Below are 11,151 nucleotides of genomic sequence, written 5' to 3'. Positions count from 1 at the left end.
TGTGATTTTTACCTATGGCACAAATTAAGGGTCAGACGTACTCAAATAATCCTCACATACTGAACGAGCTACAGCAGAACATTGAAGACACTACTGCTGCTAACCCTGATGCAAAGCTGCTATGCATGTCTCACAGTTTGGTAGATCGAGCACTCTGCTGCATTGAGGTCAATGGTGGTCCTAACCAGCAACTTCATTGATGTTCATTGGGAAGGATAATAAAAACATGAAATCCATGAATGGCTGCAAATGGTCTCCAAGTAGCCAAACAATCAGTTACAGTCAATGATGGAGTCAGTTGGACCAGAGGACCCAGTCCATCCCAATTAAAGATGGCCTACACCATTTTGTAGCCACCACCAGCTCTCACAGTGCCTTGTAGACAACTTGGGTCCATGGCTTCATGAAGTCAGCACCACACTCTTAAACCCAACCCATGTGTTTCCAATCTGTCTGTTTCCCCCCGATCTATGCTACGAGACTGCCGCAAGGCCGAGGTGTTGTCTCTTACAGCAGCAAACAATTCGATAATAAAAACTTATGGTACTCAGCACCAAAACTTGAACATTCAACTATGCCACATATTCACATGGACGTGTACTGCGGCTGATGTCAACGAACCAGTCCTGGGTGCAGGTTTTCTCGGCCACTACAACTTATTAGCCGACATCGTGAATGCCCGGCAGACTGATTCGACAACAAATTTGAAAATAGCAGGACAGTGACGACCAGCCACGTACTTCAGTGTTAAACCAGTGAATTCCCCCGACTATACGCAGAAATATGGAAATATTTCCAGAGCTCACTAGCCCAACTGATGCATTGAGGCGTGTCAAACATTGAACAGTCCACCATATTGAGAAAATGCCTGGCCCGGCCACCTCGTGCCATCCAAGTTGACTTGCGCCCGAGCAACTTACTGTAGCAAAGGATAAGTTCGAGGCCCTGTTTCAACACTGCATTGTTCGACCATCATGCAGCCCATGGTTTTCTGTCCAGCAAGAAATGCCAAATAAAGATGATTCGTGGCGCCCATGTGGAAACTATTGTGCCTTAAATGCATGGATGGTGCCTGACATATGCGGTACTGTGCACCTGCAGGATTCTAGGCACGCATCAGAGGGCTTACTTATATTTAGAAAAATTGACTGCAGAAGGTGTTCACAAAAATTCCTATGGCACCTAAAGCCATTCATAAAAGAGCAATTTATCACGCCGTGCAGATTTTTTTGAAAGCTTATACATGACGGTTGTCCTTCGGAATGCAACCCAGACATGACAACACATCCTGGATGGTGTCTTACAAGACACTCTGTGGTGTCTGTGTACCTCGACAACATTCTCATCTATACGAAGTCACCTGAACTCCATTGCCGTCACCTAACGACCATCTTTTGGCACCTGAGCGAGGCCGACATCGTTATTAACTCCTCAAAAGGTGTACTCGTGGTCGCGGAAATTGAGTTTCTAGGGCATCTAATCACCCCTAGCGGATCCACGCCACTGCTGGGCAAGGTGTAGGCGATCTTGAACATGTGCCCACAGATGCACAAAGACTTACGCCACTATGTTGACATGATAAATTTTTATCAGCACCATCTGCTAATGTCGCCACAGTGCTGGAGCCCCTGACAACGGTGCTATGTGGGCCTACCTCGAAAGGAAAGGCCCCCATTAACTGGATGGATGCAATGAAGAGAAGCTTTATTAAGTCCAAATAAAGCCCCACAGTAGCAACGCTGCACAACTGGCTGTGGTCGTGGACACTAGCCAGACAGCTGTAGGTGCAGGTGCAGTGCATCAACAGTGCATCAGTAGCACCTGGCAGCCACTCTGTTTCTCCTCGCGGAAACTTTCAGTCACAATGTGCATAGAGTGCATACAATCATGAGTTGCTTGCAGCATTCAAGGGAGTAAAAAACTTGCACATTAGTAGATCATCCCTTCGTAATTTTCATTGGCCACAGGCCTCTAACTCATGCATTTCAGAGCAATAATATCAAGTGTATACTGTGCCACTTGTGACAGTTGGAATATGTGCCGCAGTTCTCCATGAACATCCGACGCACCAAATTTTTGGGTAGAGGCGGGAACGGGCACTAGCTCGAGCTGTAGGCCACTGGACGTGTCATGGCGTAGGCTGTCCAGTTGTTTGTCAGTCTCCTGTTCTTGGGAAACATCCTCGAAGTTCACAGGGGGAGAGATAATGGCACAAGCACACACTGCCCGTTTCTACTGAGAAATTCGGGTGCAGTGCTTTCTGCTGTCCACATGAACTGTCACACCCTGGCATCAGCACCAGTGTGCCACCCATGGCCTGGCGTTTCGTCATGCTTGGACTACAGAAAGACTGCCACTAATGGTCATGCCCAAGTGAGGAGGCACACCCATGCACCTGTTGGTGCCTTTCCTAATGCGAAGCACCATTTTGAACACACTGATGTCAACATTGTGGGCCTACACCATCTGTCTCAAGGCAAGCTTTGTCTGACTGTCAATGATGGTGGACCACTTCACACAATGGCTGTAGGTGACGCCCATAGTGGACATCACCCATGAAAATGTCGTTCCATCCTTCATTGAGACCCGGGGTGGGGGGGGGGGTGGGGGGGGGGACACTTTGGTTGCCCCTGTCATGTCTCAATGGATCACAGCCGCCAGTTTGACTGTTCACAAAAGTCGCCCAACTGTGTCATGTGCAATTACACAGAAATACCAGCTACCACCTGGTGTCTAACGACATTGTCGAATGGCTCCATCAAACACAAAAAGACACCATAATTTTCCACACTTCTTCTCTTGGACAGATGGCCTCCCACTGGTACTGCTCAGTCTGCAAGTAACACTGAAAGAAAATGTCGGCACTTCACCTGCCGACCTTGTGTATGGACAACTTCTCACCATCTGTGATTTCTTGGGTTTCCTGTGATTTTCTATGCAATGCATCGCCCCCTCCCCCCACTGGTAGAACTACTCTGTGCACACACATCCTGCTTCCAGCCGCATGCACCAATGTGACATAGTACCGGCAAAGTAGTGTTTGTACCTACCTACGTACCTCCCTCCACCCCCCCCCCCCCTTGACCTACAGCACTGCACACACGTCATGCTGTGCACTGACGCAGAACAGCCACCACTTTGGCCACAGTACTGTTGTTAGTCCATCACAGCGCCCAGACTCGCGTTTGCATCCCTGTGCCTCTGTCGTTCCGGATGTTGAGGCCAGATTAACTTCCACACTGGGTCTCTGTGTCCTTTCCTGCCGAACTCCAGACATCTCCCTCCACGCCACCAGGCTTGTCTGTTGCAGTTTTGGGAACCACATTCACACAATGTCACCAAACATGCGTGAGTATAGATGCTTGGCTGTGCCAAAGCATCGAATCAGGACTGAATCCAAGGCTGTGCTCGTTCGACCGAGTATATGTGAATTCTGGACAGTGAAATTCGTGAAAACTTTTTTTGTTGGATTTTATTATCAGTGTTTCTTTCCAGATAATGTATTTTCATGTAGCTCACAGCCAGTACTGTCTGCCACTACTGTCACTAGCCCACTGTAAGAAGACACATCCACTGTGCAACTGTGTGCCGATTTCATGTCCCATTGCCCAATCACAGCTGACTGGCAGCTGCCATGGTGCTCTCACTGACTTCACAACAATGTGTGCAAAACCCAAGCATCTGTCACACGAACTGGATACCTGCACTTTCTCGCGGCTTCTGAGCTCTGTTATGCAAGAGAGGACTTGGCTGGGAAGCGTGAGGCAGGAATTCATGAATGAACCAGAGCCACTCATGGCTGGCCCAAGTTAGCTGCATCAGATATCCTTCGGTGTGTCTGCCTGCCGATAGGCAAAATTCTGGCAACATGTGGCACACACGGATGCGGGTCAGCAAAGAAGCAATGGCATTGAAAACTGAGCCGCCGTACAGTACAGACACATTTTTCAGGAGTCTGTATTTTCAAGCCACATATGACATGAGTCAAGCTTAATGTGAGCTCCCCACATATGCATACGGAAGTTTGCTCAGTGCTCTGCATTTGTTTCCACCTATGCCTCATCACCTCCATGAAATACATGGCACCTCACGTTTGTTAGAGAAAGGTTCTTTTCATTCTGGACACATGTCCACTGTTCTCCCACACTCATCACTGAGGAATGTACACACTCCAGGATCAGAGTTTGAGTGGAACTGTTATGCTAAGGCAATTATTGTGATTGATGGTTAATGGACATTGTGATCTGATTTCATTTTTTTCACTTGTTTATTTACTCATTTGGCAGAATAAAATCCTTTTCAGCAAGTGCCCTGGACTTCGACTAAAATATCATAAAACTTGAAGTCATTCTTTTAGTTTCTATGTAGCTATGAAGTTGGTTGGTTGGTATGTGTGGTGGGGGCAAGACATTTAGGTCATTGGTCCCATCGAATTAGGTAAGGATGAGGAAGGGAGTCGGCCATGCCCTTTCAAAGGAACCATCCCGGTATTTGCCTGAAGTAATTTAGGGAATCATGGAAAACCTAAATAAGTATGGCCAAACGCTGATTTGAACTGTCATCCTATCAAATGTGGTGCTAACAACTGTGCCACCTCGCTGAGTAGCTATGAAGCTTCACCATATATTTCACAACGGTTTTCTGTGAACATAAATCTTGAGGGAGCTGGCTGGAGCACCGTGGATGTATTTACCTCGTACCGCTGGTGAGCACTTACAAATTGTCATCACTTTCAGTCTCCAATGAAGTAGCATTACATTCTTCATCCCTTTCTGAACTTGTAAATTCAATGTCAACTCCAGGATCACTATAGTAATCTTTTTTTGAAATCACTGACAAAACAGCAGTATAGGAGAGGTTTTGAAAGGGCATGCCTTCTTGTCGAGTATCCAAAGCTCCACACGTTAAAGACTATATCTACTGGCACCCACCTCAACCTAAACAAGACAGCCAGGCTACATATTCAGTACCAGGTGCTCCCTAATGGCCGCAGATGAAATTATCCGTACTGAAACGGATATAAGCGGTGTTTTCTTTTTTGAAGGTTGCTTCACAAGTTGCCCTAGTATACTCAGGATTTTAAGGATCTGTCAGAATAATAAAATGGTTCAAATGGCTCTGAGCACTATGGGACTTCTGAGGTCATCAGTCCCCTAGAACTCAGGACTACTTAAACCTGACTAACCTAAGGACATCACACACATCCATGCCCGAGGCAGGATTTGAACCTGTGGCTGTAGCGGTTGCGCGGTTCCAGACTGTAGGGCCTAGAACCGCTCGGCCACCTGGCTGTCAAAATAATAGAAACGACATAACTTGGCGTCTTGTGTTTAACGGTTAATAAATATTGGTGTGGTACAAAATCAAATGATCAGAAACTACTTCATCTACCTGATTTTATTCACTCATGTCTTTCATTGCCATGTTGGAAAAGTGAAAGTTGGATTTTGCATGATCAATTACACTGGAAATCCATGCTCGTTGGCATGGAGGATGTCATTCTCTTCAATGGATCGCTATGGAACAGTGTCTGCTTCAGGAAAAGCTCTATAAGATGTGGGCCGCGTATTTACGTGATGTATTTGCGGTGTGGTTTAGACTCAACTGGAATAATGAAATATAAATGGCCATTCTCGTATTGCTAGCATGTTATTGCTACATTCTGAATCTTCTCCAGGTTTTAAACAGACACTGCTGACTTAAAAAACACATACACAGCCTGGTGCTCATGGTGAACCTATCACACATCCCCTACTACTAAGTATCGTACTTCACCAATAACTGATTGCGAGTCACCTTTTTCGAACCTGTCTGCCACAGTAAAAATTTGGATAGTTCCTATGCATCTTGCAACTACCCCTCAGACTGTGTGCTGCCACCCTGCAGCTTTGGACATGTGATCATTCCAATGTAAGTCGAAACTGAGCAGAAGCCAGAGAGAGCTATATCTACCACATTCTGCAGCCTGTGTAGAAACAGGCTAAGCTGAGTTATTGCAACGGGACCATGTTTTGAACATTCAATGGAAATGGGAACGTGTTATCTTAGCTCCATCAATAGTGTATGAAGTGTAAGGCCAGCACCAAAGGAAACCTGCTTCTGCAACACAAGGTAGTATACGAACAGCAACGGTGGTGTTTCTTATCGGAAAAATTAGGAAGACTCAACATCTATACAGGTACTGCAGTCCGAAGCAGATCCGCATCCCTCAGGGTCCATTCTCGTCAATCACCCCAACATTCTAACGTTGTTATTCTGTACCACCCAACACAGAAAAATTACAAACTATAGAAGCTGTGCTAACTTGATCTGTTGGAGAACTCGACAAGATTTTTACAGCATCTCTCTCTTCCCACATATCTAAAACAAATACTGTTTGAATGCCAGCATCTTGCACATGTGGTGGTCCTGTTAAATATACAGGTCTTCATCCATTGGAGCAGGTGGCCAGTGAGCAAAGTCACCTGCACAGACCGGTGTAAAGTGCCAATCCCCATACTGTATGAGGATGACCATATCACCAAGATGTATTGGTCGCAAGAAAGGCTCCATGTGTCATTGTTTGAAACATTGTTTTTTTTCTGTTGTGACATGCTTTGTACACTGCCAAACATTTTGTTCTTACTGCCACAACTTCGAGGTCTGTGGCAGGTTGTAAACTGACATTAAGACATTCTGATCCATTGCCCCCCACAGAAACCTAGACGTCGCATGGTGTAAATCATGGTGTTGCTACCAAAAAAAAAAAAAAAAAAAAAAAAAAAAACACAGGAAGAGTTCTGCAGTGTTGTGGAGCGTTTTTAAGAACTGCTGGCCGAAGGAGATTGATGACCTCTACATATAAATTCATCTGTCACATTGACGAGGTAGCTGATGACTCTGTGTTCCATTTCTATTGATTTCTCATATTGCAGTCATGTACGTGATCACCGTTTTGAAGCTAGCCACCCCGAAAAGATGTTGTCCATCCACCAAATCTCTTTCTCCAACTCAAATAAGTGATGTCAGTCAGTCATTATGTCGTAACCAACATCGCACCAATGGACAGATGGGATGGAAAAGACACTCTCCTCCTCCTCCCCCCCCCCCCCCCCCTGTTGTCCTGATATAATAAGCATTATGTTGATTTGTTTGAACAGTTTTACCAATTTTACAGTAATTTCAACACCAACCAATGATGCGAGAGCACGCTTTCCAGTTTCGGTATCATTGCTAAACCACCACTCCTCTACCCAAGAGTGCCATTGGAAACATAGGTAGATGAGTGTGCAGTACGTCCATTCATTGTTAATTCTCTAACATATACATCATCGAAGTATACGAGATAGCAATCTACATATTTCTAACACCTCGAGCATAGTGTGTAATTTACTATCTGTCTCTATGCAGATGGGAGTCACAGGACATTCTGACGTTCTTATGATAAAGTTAGAGACTGAAAGATCCACTCACACTGCCCTGCAGCTGATCGGGAGTAGACCACTATGTTCCACATCTCGTGAATGAATGGAGCCTGTCGAATCCCCACCCATCCAAGTGCACAAGATTTCTCCAGATGTGGCGCCTCTGGCATAAAGCGCCATATCTTTGGGCTCTAGCATCTTTGCATTGCATCTGTTCTCTCCCCCTTGGGGCACAGCTTTTGTTTTGCCTTGTTGTTCTTGCTTATTCCAGTGCTAAATAAATGTATAAACAACATCTAAAGCGTGTTATTACCGCCCTACAATACGTGTTAACCGCACGTCCTTTTCCTTCACCCTCTTCCTTCCCCTTCAACCCTTCTGCCTGAAGAAGCCCCTGGCTCTGAAAGCTTGGCTAATTATAATTTTCTTTTTTGTGTGTGTTCTGCCACAACTTGGCGAGTAGATTTTTTATCTATCCAAAGAAAGAAACTTCCACATGGGAAAAATATATTAAAAACAAAGATTCCAAGACTTACCAAGTGGGAAAGCGCCGGCAGACAGGCACATGAACAAAACACACAAACACACACACAGAATTACTAGCTTTCACAACCGATGGTTGCTTCTTCAGGAAGGAGAGGGAAAGATGAAAGGATGTGGGTTTTAAGGGAGAGGGTAAGGAGTCATTCCAATCCCGGGAGCGGAAAGACTTCCCTTAGGGGAAAAAAAAAGGACAGGTGTACACTCGCGCACACACATACACACACACACACACACACACACACACACACACACACATCCATCCGCACATACACAGACACAAGCAGACATATTTAAAGCCAAAGAGTAAGGGCAGAGATATCAGTAGAGGTGGAAGTACAGAGGCAAAGAAGTTGTTGAAAGACAGGTGAGGTATGAGCGGCGGCAACTTGAACTTAGCGGAGGTTGAGGCCTGGCGGATATCGAGAAGAGAGGATATACTGAAGGACGAGTTCCCATCTCCGGAGTTCGGATAGGTTGGTGTTGGTGGGAAGTATCCAGATAACTCGGACGGTGTAACACTGTGCCAAGATGTGCTGGCCGTGCATCAAGGCATGTTTAGCCACAGGGTGATCCTTATTACCAACAAACACTGTCTGCCTGTGTCCATTCATGCGAATGGACAGTTTGTTGCTGGTCATTCCCACATAGAAAGCATCACAGTGCAGGCAGGTCAGTTGGTAAATCACGTGGGTGCTTTCACACGTGGCTCTCCCTTTGATCGTGTACACCTTCCGGGTTACAGGACTGGAGTAGGTGGTGGTGGGAGGGTGCATAGGACAGGTTTTACACCGGGGGCGGTTGCAAGGGTAGGAGCCAGAGGGTAGGGAAGGTGATTTCGGGATTTCATAGTGATGAACCAAGAGGTTACGAAGGTTAGGTGGACGGCGGAAAGACACTCTTGGTGGAGTGGGGAGGAGTTCATGAAGGATGGATCTCATTTCGGGGCAGGATTTTAGGAAGTCGTATCCCTGCTGGAGAGCCACATTCAGAGTCTGATCCAGTCCCGGGAAGTATTCTGTCACAAGTGGGGCACTTTTGAGGTTCTTCTGTGAGAGGTTCTGGGTTTGAGGGGATGAGGAAGTGGCTCTGGTTATCTGCTTCTGTACCAGGTTGGGAGGGTAGTTGCGGGATGCGAAAGCTGTTTTCAGGTTGTTGGTGTAATGGTCGAGGGATTCAGGACTGGAGCAGGCTGGAGTTGTCTTTCAACAACTTCTTTGCCTCTGTACTTCCGCCTCGACTGACATCTCTGCTCTTACTGTTTGCCTTTAAATATGTCTGCTTGTGTCTGTGTATGTGTATGTGTATGTGCGGATGGATATGTGTGTGTGTGTGTGTGTGTGTGTGTGTGTGTGTGTGTGTGTGTGTGTGTGTGTGTGTGTGTGTGCGCGCGCGCGAGCGTACACCTGTCCTTTTTTTCCCTAAGGGAAGTCTTTCCGCTCCCGGGATTGGAATGACTCCTTACCCTCTCCCTTAAAACCCACATCCTTTCGTCTTTCCCTCTCCTTCCTGAAGAAGCAACCATCGGTTGCGAAAGCTAGTAATTCTGTGTGTGTGTTTTGTTCATGTGCCTGTCTGCCGGTGCTTTCCCGCTTGGTAAGTCTTGGAATCTTTGTTCGCATCTAGAAGTTTACTGGAATATAGTGTAAAAATAAGATTAAAAATCAGCCAGCATCTTTTCCAGATATTTATTAACAACTTTTCCCCTTTTAGTTCTACATATATCTCTATGTACCACATATATCTGAAAATGTGTAGCCTATGTCTGTATGAATGTTTGTTAGGGTATCATGTAAAGTTTGAAGTAAATCAGTCATGACACTCAGGGTTTTTTGTTGACTATGTTCCTCCTTTATGTACTAAAGTAATATGTGGACTATGCCTATCTGAACATGTATTCGAGTATTGTGTAAAAACATGAAGTATGGCATATTTTGCTAACAACATTTCTCTTTCATATAGTATGTAGGGAGACAGAAACATTGTGACAAACTTCTAGGGGAGCTGGGCACTGAGAACTGAATAGCAAACCATGCTGCAAATGTTGTCATATGCTGTTTGGTGGTACTGTACATGGGAGTACTGGAGGGGAATGTGAGCATTTCCTCATTTAATGGCTAGCCAGCATATGAGGAGCAGGGAACGATATGTGAATGGTGAGGTTGCAGACAGGCACTTAATGATTGGAATAGCTGAGTACAATGGATGAGCCACTGGATACATATCGAGAATGCTTCCAGACAGATTAACTGCAACACAGTTGTTTGCACATCTGCATCAAAATTTGTGCAGGAATGGATCTTTAAAAAGTGACTGTTCTTAGTGAGGGCAGGCCACACACTGACTTAGACTTAAGAAAGTCTCGTAGCAGTATCCAGAGTGTTTTGAACGCTGAGCCCTTACATAGCTTTCATTTCCAAAGGATGCAGTTATTACAACCCAATGACCATCCCGCTCGTCTGCATGTCACACACTGGTTTCTGCAACAAAATGGCAGTGTTGCAGCATGCATTTCCCAGCTTCTGTTTTATTCACAGATGAGGCCACATTCACTAATGATGGCATAGTCAATCACTACAATGAGCATTTACGGGCACAAGAAAATCCCTACAGTGTGCGACACCTTGTGGCACAACATCGCTTCACAGTTAATGTGTGGCCAGGTTTAGTTGGGAACTGCTAAACCAGGCCATACCTTTTACCATTCCACTTGACTGCCATGAGCTATCAGACATTTCTGGAACAGGTCCACTCCAGCTTGCCCAAAGATGTTCCAATAGATGTGAGATACAGCATGTGGTTCTAACATGATGTCTACTCATTTTGGACTGGTTCTTCATAGCCATTTGGTTAGCACATACCTGCATTAATGGATTGAGTGTGATGGACCAGTTCTCTGGACACCACACTCACTGGATTTATTGAGCCTAGATTTCTTTATGTGGGGACATAGGCTATATATTTTCAGATATATGTGGTATATAGAGATATATGTAGAACTTAAAGAAGAAAAGTTGTTAATACACTACTGGAAATGGAAAAAAGAACACATTGACACCGGTGTGTCAGACCCACCATACTTGCTCCGGACACTGCGAGAGGGCTGTACAAGCAATGATCACACGCACGGCACAGCGGACACACCAGGAACCGCGGTGTTGGCCGTCGAATCGCGCTAGCTGCGCAGCATTTGTGCACCACCGCCGTC

Source organism: Schistocerca gregaria, chromosome 3, assembly GCF_023897955.1.
Source record: "Schistocerca gregaria isolate iqSchGreg1 chromosome 3, iqSchGreg1.2, whole genome shotgun sequence".
Taxonomy (NCBI): domain Eukaryota; kingdom Metazoa; phylum Arthropoda; class Insecta; order Orthoptera; family Acrididae; genus Schistocerca; species Schistocerca gregaria.
The sequence above is the reverse complement of the archived record's forward strand: the minus strand, read 5'-3'. Positions refer to the sequence as shown.